The following is a 12569-nucleotide window of genomic DNA, read 5'->3' as shown; positions in this document are numbered from 1 at the left end:
CAAAGTAAGAGGACAGGAGGAGCTGAAGGTTTCAAGCCCAAATCTATACCCTTAGGACATAAGTCTGGCATATTTCACAGAGAGAAAAAGGGGAACACATATGCTACTTCTACCCATTTCCCTTGTTCCTTACAGAACCGGTCTAATTGTAGAATAGTATTATACTTAAGAGACCCTCCAACTGGCCACCATTTGCCATCCTCCAATGGATACTGTGGACATGCAGTATCACATAGGAAGACCAGGTGTGTCTTCTTTAAGCCCTGGGGATCAAATCTATCCCAGTTTTTCAGGATACAGTTCAAAGGAGTGAGGCTGGAATTGTTAGCTCCCATCTTGTCCTGAAGGATCCCAGACGAGCCCCCAAGATGAAAGGTTGTTGTTGAATCACGCGAAGACACCAGGATTCTTGGCCCCCGGAGGAGAAGGCTTCAATCCGGGGCCAGAGATGAGGCTTGATCGCTCAGAGCTTTTGTGTAATAAAGTTTTATTAAAGTATAAAGGAGATAGAGAAAGCTTCTGACATAGGCATCAGAAGGGGGCAGAAAGAGTACCCCTTATTTTATTTTTACTGTATTGACTTTTTAAGTTCATCCTCAAACTAGACATATAATATTAGTACAAATAAAATATTGAAATTATAGAAGAAAAAAACCTACAGATATGTATAGATGTAAGATATGCTATTTATCAAGGTCACACAGCTGAAAATTCCCAGAGATCTTTCTTTCATCTCCACAATGTCTCAATGTCAAGAATTCCAAAGTCTTAGTTCTTAATATCAAACTTCCTGAACATTGCACACTACACAGTCTTTGCTTTTTTTTTCTTTTGTTTATTAATTAACATACAAATTTCTGAAAAAACTACCCATGGAATCAATTTCAGATCCAGGATTACAACCAATATTGATGTTCCCAGTAAGACTCCAGTATTATAACTTGTCTAAAATAGTTCTACTTAAGTTATTTAAATATTAATTCTTCTATTTTATTTGCTGATTTAAACACACTACTGCTCTGGTGTCTGATTCCCTCTCTTTTCTTTTTCTTTTTTTTCTCAGAAAAGTGTTCAATAAAATTTCCTAATCACCTATTTTTCAGTGAGTTTTAACACTGAGATAAACCTAAAACCACCTATTAGTTGGGTGATAAAGAAAAATAATAAACTATATATTCCCCAAAGAAATTCAGCTATGTTATAAAGGCTCAGGTAATGTAAAATAATACTGTTCTGATTAATGGAATCCTAACTATTTCTAGTTCTTTGCTCACTAAATGAGATTAGAGGATTAAATAAAGAAAAAGGGGAAAAGTATTTTACATTAAAAAAAAAATTACAAATGAAGAAGTCCAGGCAGCTGACAGGTTCAGAGATATTTAGCAGAAGTAAGTGCTGGTGACATGTGCTGTTAGCAATTGTGAGGAAGGAGAGCCCAGACCTCCACATCAACCACATTAAAATGTATATTCAGGCCAATATGGTTAAGGAAAACTCAGGAGTTGGCTTGCAAAACATATTATTTTCATATAACTAGTTTTCCTGTTCAATATGGTTTTATAATGTAATAATCTACTATTTCTTTGGATGTTAGTATATTTAAAATAGGTAAAGTAACCACCTCAAGAATATGTTAGCTTTATAATAACTCTTAGGAATATAGTTTCTGTCATCAGAGAGCATGCATTTTTAAAATACTTTTGAATATTAAAAAAAATTTATACATTCTTATTTGATTACATCTAACAATAGAAACACAGTTTTCTGTGTTTTTTTCCCTCTTGATTCTTACTCACTCCTCTCTATCTCAATTCTTTTATTCCATAAGAAGACAAAAATGTTGTATTAATATTCAGTCAATTTCAGTTAAAAATTACAAACAAGGAACAAAACCAACCCAGTGAAAAACATTGTAGAATTTTTATGCCTCATAAAACCAGAAAGTTCACTTAAGATGCTAACATTAGGCATAGCTGGATTCAGGGATGACTCAGTCCAGAAATTATTTCTCTGTCTTTTGCCTCTACTCCCCTACATTGGCTTAGTTGAAGGTGAACTCTATATATATGGTGGGAAAACTGCTGTTAGTAATCTAGACCATAATCTTCTCAACTACAATCTGAAAGAAATATCAAGTCATCTCATAAGAAAACTATTTGGCATTGCTTCAGGTCTCACCTCTAAGCCAAACAAAAGGGGATTTTTGCTGGAACAGTTTGGACCACCTCTTCTGTTTATATGACATGACATAAGATTCCACTATTAACCTCACACACCACCCCTCTGTCTCCTGGACCCTCACTTCCCACAGACACATGGGATTCTCTTAGCAGAAGGGATGTTGAACATACAAACAGTGCAGATCCTTTGTGGATAGGATTATCACACTTACCAGATTGCCTGAATCAGTTCTGGTTCATGTCCGTTGTGTTTCAGGGTTAATTAATAATCAGATCAGATCAGATCAAATCAGTCACTCAGTCGTGTCCGACTATTTGCGACCAAATGAATCTCAGCACGCCAGGCCTCCCTATCCATCACCAACTCCCGGAGTTCACTCAGACTCATGTCCATTGAATCAGTGATGCCATCCAGCCATCTCATCCTCTGTCGTCCCCTTCTCTTCCTGCCCCCAATCCCTCCCAGCATCAGAGTCTTTTCCAATGAGTCAACTCTTCGCATGAGGTGGCCAAAGTACTGGAGTTTCAGCTTTAGCATCATTCCTTCCAAAGAAATCCCAGAGTTGATCTTCAGAATGGAGTGGTTGGATCTCCTTGCAGTCCAAGGGACTCTCAGGAGTCTTCTCCAACACCACAGTTCAAAAGCATCAATTCTTTGGCGCTCAGCCTTCTTCACAGTCCAACTCTCACATCCATACATGACCACAGGAAAATCCATAGCCTTGACTAGACTGTCTTCTGCTGGCAAAGTAATGTCTCTGCTTTTGAATATGCTATCTAGGTTGGCCATAACTTTCCTTCCAAGGAGTAAGCGTCTTTTAATTTCATGGCTGTAGTCACCATCTGTAGTGATTTTGGAGCCCCCAAAAATAAAGTCTGACACTGTTTCCACTGTTTCCCTGTCTATTTCCCATGAAGTGATGGGACCAGATGCCATGATCTTCATTTTCTGAATGTTGAGCTTTAAGCCAACTTTTTCACTCTCCACTTTCACTTTCATCAAGAGGCTTTTTAGTTCCTCTTCTCTTTCTGCCATAAGGGTGGTGTCATCTGCATATCTTAGGTTATTGATATTTTCTTCCGGCAATTTTGATTCCAGCTTGTGTTTCTTGCAGTCCAGCATTTCTCATGATGTACTCTGCATATAAGTTAAGTAAACAGGGTGACAATATACAGCCTTAACGTACTCCTTTTCCTATTTGGAACCAGTCTGTTGTTCCTTGTCCAGTTCTAACTGTTGCTTCCTGATCTGCATACAAATTTCTCAAGAGGCAGGGCAGGTGGTCTGGTATTTCTATCTCTTTCAGAATTTTCCACAGTTTATTGTGATCCACACAGTCAAAGGCTTTGGCATAGTCAATAAAGCAGAAATAGAGGGGAGGAGCTAAGATGGCGGAGGAATAGGACGGGGAGAACACTTTCTCGCCAACAAATTCATCAAAAGGACATTTAAATGCTGAGTAAATGCCACAAAACAACTTCTGAATGACAGCAGAGGACATCAGGCAACCAGAAAAGCAACCAATTGTCTTTGAAAGGAGGTAGGAAAAAATATAAAAGACAAAAAAAGAGACAAAAGAGGGAGGGATGGAGCTCTGTCCTGGGAAGGGAGTCTTAAAAAGAGAGAAATTTCCAAACACCAGGAAACTTTCTCACGGCCAAATCTGTGCCGAGCCTTGGAAGCACAGAGGGCAACACAACAGGGAGGAAAAATAAACAATTAAAACCCACAGATTACGAGCCCTATGGTAACTCCCCCAGTGGAGAAACAGCGCAGACACCTGCACACGCCACTAGCAAGTGGGGGCTGGGCAGGGAGGCGTGGAGTGGGCTGCAGCATTTAGAGTAAGGATCTGGCCTGAATACCCTGAGTGCTATCTGAGCAAAATAATTTGGGCTTGCAAAAAAGACTGTGGGATATCTACCATGCGAAAAGCCAGCCCTAACCTAAGACACCACCAGACCCACGCAAGGAACAAAGGACTGAACAGAGATAGCCAGCTTCAGACCACCCTACTCTGGTGACAGGCAGCCAGAGCCAGAAGGGGGCAATCGCAACCCCAGAGAGACATTATCTACAAAACTGAAAGCAGGCTTCTTTGCTAACTAAAACTTCTTGGGGTTCTGGATGGTCAACATCTGCCTGAGACGGTGTGCCAGTTGTACACCTAGATAACCAAGCGGCGGGGAGGGGATAAGTCGCAGCAAGCATGCTCGCCAAACACCTCATCACCTGAGCTGCTCAGACCTGGGAAGGGCACAAAACGCAGGCCCAACCGAGTCTGCAGCTCTGAGGGCTACCCGAGTGCCTGAACTTGAGTGGCTTAGACCTGGGAGGTGCAAGCAGCCCAGGGCCGGCCACGGATGGTTCCTGGTGGAGCAACCTAGAGCCTGAGCTGTGTGAGCAGGGAGGCTACACGTGCTGTGAGTGGGGGCAGGCCCAGTGTGGCTAAGGCACTTTGAGCACACGCCAGTGTCATTTGTTTGCAGCGTCCCTCCCTCCCCACAGGGGGACTGAACAAGTGAGCCTAAAAAAAAAAAAAAAAAACTGCACACCACCATCCCCTTTGTGTCAGTGCGGAAATCAGACACTGAAGAGACCAGCAAACAGAAGAAGCTGTAACAGAGGGAACCGCCTTGGAAGCTACAGGCAATAGATTAAAACTCTGTGGTTAGTACCGACTACATAGCAAGGGGCCTATAGATCTTGAGAGATATAAGCCGGACGAAGGAACTAGCTAAAAATGAACTGACCCCACAATACCCACAATAACACCAGAGAAAGTCCTAGATATATTTTTACTACTTTTATGATCATTCTTTCTTTCTTTCTTTTTTTAATTAAAAAAAAAATGTTTAAGTCCTCTATTACTCCTTTAATTTTCACTTTTATAACTTACTAGTACTTTGCAAAAAAAAAAAAAAAAAACCTATTAAAAAAAAAAACTTCATATATATATATATTTGAATTTTCTGACCTTGTTTTTTTTTTTTTTTTCTTATTTTCTTAAATATTGTATTTTTGAAATTCCAAACTCTACTGTAGGTTTTTAATTTTAGCTTTTTGGTATTTGTTATCAATTTTGTGCCTATATTTTTTTTTTATAATTTTTGTGACTTTTTTTTTTCTTCTCTCTCTTCCTTTCTCTTCTTCTTTTCTATAACATTGTATATCTGAAATTCCAAACTCCACTCTAGATTTTTAATTTATGCTTTTTGGTATTTGTTATCAATTTTGTACCTATATTTTCTTTATAATTTTTGCGACTTTGTTTTTGTTTGTTCATTTTTCTCTCTTTTTCTTTCTTTTCTTTTTCTTTAACATTGTATTTTTGAAATTCCAAACTCTACTCTAGATTTTTAACTTTTGCTTTTATGTATTTGTTACTAATTTTGTACCTTTAAGAACCCAATCTTCAGGACCCATTTTTCACTAGGGAGTGAGATTACTGGCTTGACTGCTCTCTTCCCCTTTGGACTCCCCTTTTTCTCCACCAGGTCATCTGTGTCTCTTCCCTAAACCCTCTCTACTCTACCCAACTCTGTAAATTTCTGTGTGTTTCAGATAATGGAGAACACTTAGGGAACTGATTACTGGCTGGATCTGTCTCCCTCCTTTTCATTCCCCTCTTTTATCCCCATGGCCACCTCTGTCTCCTTCCTCCTTCTTCTCTTCTCTGTATAACTCCGTGAACATATATGAGTGGTCCAGTTGTGAAGTGTACATAAGGAAGTGATTACTGGCTAGCCCGCTCTCTCCTCTATTGATTCCACTTCATGTCATTCGGGTCACCTCTAACTCCCTCCTCCCTCTTCTCTTCTCCATGTAATGCTGTGAACCTCTCTGGGTGACCCTCACGGTGGAGAAACTTTTCATCTTTAACCTAGATGTTTTATCAATGGGCTGTATAGAAGGAGAAGTTTCAAAACTACTGTAAAAATAAGACTGATAACTGGAAGCAGGAGGCTTCAGTTCAAACCCTGACTCCAGGGAACTCCTGACTTCAGGGAACATTAATTAACAGGAGCTCATCAAACGCCTCCATACCTACACTGAAACCAAGCACCACACAAGGGCCAACAAGTTCCAGGGCAAGACATACCAAGCAAATTCTCCAGCAACACAAGAACACAGCCCTGAGCTCCAAGATACAGGCTGCCCAAAGCCACCTCAAAACCATAGACATCTCATAACTCATTACTGGACACTTCATCGCACTTCAGAGAGAAGAAATCCAGCTCCACCTACCAGAACACCGACACAAGCTTCCCTAACCAAGAAACCTTGACAAGGCACCTGTACAAACCCACACACAGCAAGGAAACGCCACAATAAAGAGAATTCTACAAACTGCCAGAATACAGAAAGGACACCCCAAACTCAGCAATTTAAAAAAGATGAAGAGGCAGAGAAATACCCAGCAGGTAAAGGAACAGGATAAATGCCCAGGGAACCAAACCAAAGAGGAAGAGATAGGGAATCTACCTGATAAAGAATTCCGAATAATGATAGTGAAATTGATGCAAAATCTTGAAATCAAAATGGAATCACAGATAAATACCTGGAGACAAGCATTGAGAAGATGCAAGAAAGGTTTAACAAGGACCTAGAAGATAAAAAGAGTCAATATATAATGAATAATGCAATAAATGAGATCCAAAACACTCTGGAGGCAACAAATAGTAGAATAACAGAAGCAGAAGATAGGATTAGTGAATTAGAAGATAGAATGGAAGAAGTAAATGAATCAGAGAGGAAAAAAGAAAAGTGAATTAAAAGAAATGAGGACAATCTCAGAGACCTCCAGGACAATATTAAATGCTACAACATTCGAATCACAGGGGTCCCAGAAGAAGAAGACAAAAAGAAAGACCATGAGAAAATACTTGAGGAGATAATAGTTGAAAACTTCCCTAAAATGGGGAAGGACATAATCACTCAAGTCCAAGAAACCGAGAGTCCCAAACAGGATAAACCCAAGGAGAAACACAAGATCAAACACAAAGAACAAATATTAAAAGCAGCAAGGGAAAAACAACAAATAACACACAAGGGAATTCCCATAAGGATAACAGCTGATCTTTCAATAGAAAGTCTTCAAGCCAGGAGGGAAAGGCAAGACATACTTAAAGTGATGAAAGAAAATAACCTACAGCCCAGATTATTGTACCCAGAAAGGATCTCATTCAAATATGAAGAAGAAATCAAAAGCTTTACAGACAAGCAAAAGCTAAGAGAATTCATCACCACCAAACCAGCTCTCCAACAAATACTAAAGGATATTCCCTAGACAGGAAACACAAAAAGGGTGTATGAATTTGAACCCAAAACAATAAAGTAAATGGCAACGGGATCATACTTATCAGTAATTACCTTAAACGTAAATGGGTTGAATGCCCCAACCAAAAGACATAGACTGGCTGAATGGATATAAAACAAGACCCCTACATACGCTGTCTACAAGAGACCCACCTCAAAACAGGGGACACATACAGATTGAAAGTGAAGGGCTGGAAAAAGGTTTTCCATGCAAACAGGGGCCAAAAGAAAGCAGGAGTAGCAATACTCATATCAGATAAAATAGACTTTAAAACAAAGGCTGTGAAAAGAGACAAAGACGGTCAATACATAATGATCAAAGGATCAATCAAAGAAGAAGATATAACAATTATAAATATATATGCACCCAACACGGGAACACCGCAATATGTAAGACAGATGCTAACAAGTATGAAAGGAGAAATCAACAATAACACAATAATAGTGGGAGACTTTAATACCCCACTCACACCTATGGATAGATCAACTAAACAGAAAATTAACAAGAAAACACAAACTTTAAATGATACAATAGACCAGTTAGACCTAACTGATATCTATAGGACACTTCATCCCAAAACAATGAATTTCATCTTTTTGTCAAGTGCACATGGAACCTTCTCCAGGATAGATCACATCCTGGGCCATAACTCTAGACTTGGTAAATTCAAAAAAATTGAAATCATTCCAAGCATCTTTTCTGACCACAATGCAGTAAGATTAGATCTCAATTACAGGAGAAAAACTATTAAAAATTCCAACATATGGAGGCTAAACAACACGCTGCTGAATAACCAACAAATCACAGAAGAAATCAAAAAAGAAATCAAAATTTGCATAGAAACGAATGAAAATGAAAACACAACCCAAAACCTGTGGGACACTGTAAAAGCAGTCCTATGGGGAAAGTTCATAGCAATACAGGCATACCTTAAGAAACAAGAAAAAAGTCACATAAATTATCTAACTCTACACCTAAAGCAAGTTGAAAAGGAAGAAATGAAGAACCCCAGAGTTAGTAGAAGGAAAGAAATCTTTAAAATTAGGGAAGAAATAAATGCAAAAGAAACAAAAGAGACCATAGCAAAAATCAACAAAACCAAAAGCTGGTTCTTTGAAAGGATAAATAAAATTGACAAACCATTAGCCAGACTCATCAAGAAACAAAGGGAGAAAAATCAAATCAATAGAATTAGAAATGAAAATGGAGAGATCACAACAGACAACACAGATACAAAGGATCATAAGAAACTACTATCAGCAATTATATGCCAATAAAATGGACAATGGGGAAGAAATGGACAAATTCTTAGAGAAGTACAACTTTCCAAAACCGGACCAGGAAGAAATAGAAAATCTTAACAGACCCATCACAAGCACGGAAATTGAAACTGTAATCAAAAATCTTCCAGCAAACAAAAGCCCAGGTCCAGACGGCTTCACAGCTGAATTCTACCAAAAATTTAGAGAGGAGCTAACACTTATCCTGCTCAAACTCTTCCAGAAAATTGCAGAGGAAGGTAAACTTCCAAACTCATTCTATGAGGCCACCATCACCCTAATACCAAAACCTGACAAAGATGCCACAAAAAAAGAAAACTACAGGCCAATATCACTGGTGAACATAGATGCAAAAATCCTTAGTAAAATTCTAGCAATCAGAATCCAACAACACATTAAAAAGATCACACACCATGACCAAGTGGGCTTTATCCCAGGGATGCAAAGATTCTTCAATATCCTCAAATCAATCAATGTAATACACCACATTAAAAATTGAGAAATAAAAACCATATGATTATCTCAATAGATGTAGAGAAAGCCTTTGATAAAATTCAACATCCATTTATGATAAAAAAAAAAAAAAACTCTCCAGAAAGCAGGAATAGAAGGAACATACTTCAACATAATAAAAGCTATATATGACAAACCCACAGCAAACATTATCCTCAATGGTGAAAAATTGAAAGCATTTCCTCTAAAGTCAGGAACAAGACAAGGGTGCCCACTTTCACCATTACTATTCAACATAGTTTTAGAAGTTTTGGCCACAGAAATCAGAGCAGAAAAAGAAATAAAAGGAATCCAAATTGGAAAAGAAGAAATAAAACTCTCACTGTTTTCAAATGACATGATCCTCTACATAGAAAACCCTAAAGACTCCACCACAAAATTACTAGAACTAATCAAGGAATATAGTAAAATTGCAGGATATGAAATCAACACACAGAAATCCCTTGCATTCCTATACACTAATAATGAGAAAATAGAAAGAGAAATTAAGGAATCAATTCCATTCACCATTGCAACGAAAAGAATAAAATACTTAGGAATATATCTACCTAAAGAAACTAAAGACCTATATATAGAAAACTATAAAACACTGGTGAGAGAAATCAAAGAGGACACTAATAGATGGAGAAATATACCATGTTCATGGATTGGAAGAATCAATATAGTGAAAATGAGTATACTACCCAAAGCAATTTATAGATTCAATGCAATCCCTATCAAGCTACCAACGGTATTCTTCACAGAGCTAGAACAAATAATTTCACAATTTGTATGGAAGTACAAAAAACCTCGAATAGCCAAAGCTATCTTGAGAAAGAAGAATGGAACTGCAGTAATCAACCTACCTGACTTCAGGCTATACTATAAAGCCACAGTCAACAAGACAGTGTGGTACTTGCACAAAGACAGAAATATAGACCAATGGAACAAAATAGAAAGCCCAGAGATAAATCCACACACATATGGACACCTTATCTTTGCCAAGGCAGGCAAGAGTATACAATGGATTAAAGACAATCTCTTTAACAAGTGGTGCTGGGAAAACTGGTCAACCACTTGTAAAAGAATGAAACTAGAGCACTTTCTAACACCATACACAAAAATAAACTCAAAATGGATTAAAGATCTAAACTTAAGACCAGAAACAATAAAACTCCTAGAGGAGAACATAGGCAAAACACTCTCCGACATACATCACAGCAGGATCCTCTATGACCCACCTCCCAGAATATTGGAAATAAAAGCAAAAATAAACAAATGGGACCTAATTAACCTTAAAAGCTTCTGCACCACAAAGGAAACTATAAGCAAGGTGAAAAGACAGCCTTCAGAATGGGAGAAAATAATAGGAAATGAAGCAACTGACAAACAACTAATCTCAAAAATATACAAGCAACTCCTACAGCTCAATTCCAGAAAAACAAATGACCCAATCAAAAAATGGGCCAAAGGACTAAACAGACATTTCTCCAAAGAATACATACAGATGGCTAACAAACACATGAAAAGATGCTCAACATCACTCATTATCAGAGAAATGCAAATCAAAACCACTATGAGGTACCATTTCATGCCAGTCAGAATGGCTGCAATCCAAAAGTCTATAAGCAATAAATGCTGGAGAGAGTGTGGCGAAAAGGGAACCCTCTTACACTGTTGGTGGGAATGCAAACTAGTACAGACACTATGGAGAACAGTGTGGAGACTCCTTAAAAAACTGGAAATAGAACTGCCTTATGATTCAGCGATCCCACTGCTGGGCATACACACTGAGGAAACCAGAAGGGAAAGAGACACGTGTACCCCAATGTTCATCGCAGCACTGTTTATAATAGTCAGGACATGGAATCAACCTAGATGTCCATCAGCAGATGAATGGATAAGAAAGCTGTGGTACATATACACAATGGAGTATATATGTGGTACATATACACAATATACTCAGCCATTAAAAAGAATACATTTGAATCAGTTCTAATGAGGTGGATGAAACCGGAGCCTATTATACAGAGTGAAGTAAGCCAGAAAGAAAAACACCAATACAGTATACTAACGCATATATATGGAATTTAGAAAGATGGTTACAATAACCCTGTATATGAGAAAGAAAAAGAGACACTGATGTATAGAACAGTCTTTTGGACTCTGTGGGAGAGGGAGAGGGTGGGATGATTTGGGAGAATGGCATTGAAACATGTATAATATCATCTATGAAATGATTCACCAGTCCAGGTTTGATGCACGATACTGGATGCTTGGAGCTGGTGCAATGGCACGACCCAGAAGGATGGTATGGGGAGGGAGGAGGGAGGAGGGTTCAGGATGGGGAACACATGTATACCTGTAGCGGATTCATTTTGATATATGACAAAACCAATACAATATTGTAAAGTTAAAAAATAAAATTAAATTAAAAAAATGATAAAAAAAAAAGTAGAAATAGATGTTTTTCTGGAACTCTCTTGCTTTTTCCATGATCCAGTGATGTTTGCAATTTGATCTCTGGTTCCTCTGCCTTTTCTACAACCAGCTTGAACATCAGGAAGTTCACAGTTCACCAATTAAAATAAATACATTTAACTTTAAAAAATTATTTAATAGTTATATTTAAATCTAATTAAATAATTATAATTTAATACTCATAATTAAATTTAATTTAATAATTATAATTAAAACAGGTAAAATTTATTGAGTTTAATGAATACCTAAGTTTTCTAGTTGCTGCATTTTGTTATAAACCCACAATTGACATTCTCACTATTTCAGATATAATAGAGAATCTAGTTAGAACTTCTGTAGGAAAGCAACATGGAACTGTCTGTAACTATATTCTATTTCAAAAAGAAGCAGAGTCTGCTAGAAGTTTGTCCCTAAATATTTATTTGCATTAACATTTGTAAAGCAGTTACACAGATTGTGTTCTCAGAGCAAACTGTACTCAATATTAGAAATAAAAATGGAAACATATTACAGTTATTTCATGGCAAAGAGGTTTGTAGAGTTCATGACATAGTTCTTGCTATCCATCTTTAGGATCAATGTGACTCTAATATGAAAATCAGTTTCTGTAATTGGAGCATGGATTTGTTTTTTCTCCACTCAGTTTTCTAATAGTATAAGTACAAACTAGAAAGAATGATCCTAAGGAAAAGTACAGTTTGGTAAATAGGTCGAAGTCAGAATAGCTAATCAGCATTTTAGTAAGTCTAGTAGAAGCCTAGATTCTCTAGGAGAAATAAATTATCTGGCTATCAACAACCTTAAATGCATTTCTT

The sequence above is a fragment of the Bos indicus x Bos taurus genome, chromosome 9 (assembly GCF_003369695.1).
Source record: "Bos indicus x Bos taurus breed Angus x Brahman F1 hybrid chromosome 9, Bos_hybrid_MaternalHap_v2.0, whole genome shotgun sequence".
In the NCBI taxonomy this organism is placed as follows: Eukaryota; Metazoa; Chordata; class Mammalia; order Artiodactyla; family Bovidae; genus Bos; species Bos indicus x Bos taurus.
This window is presented reverse-complemented; position numbering follows the sequence as displayed.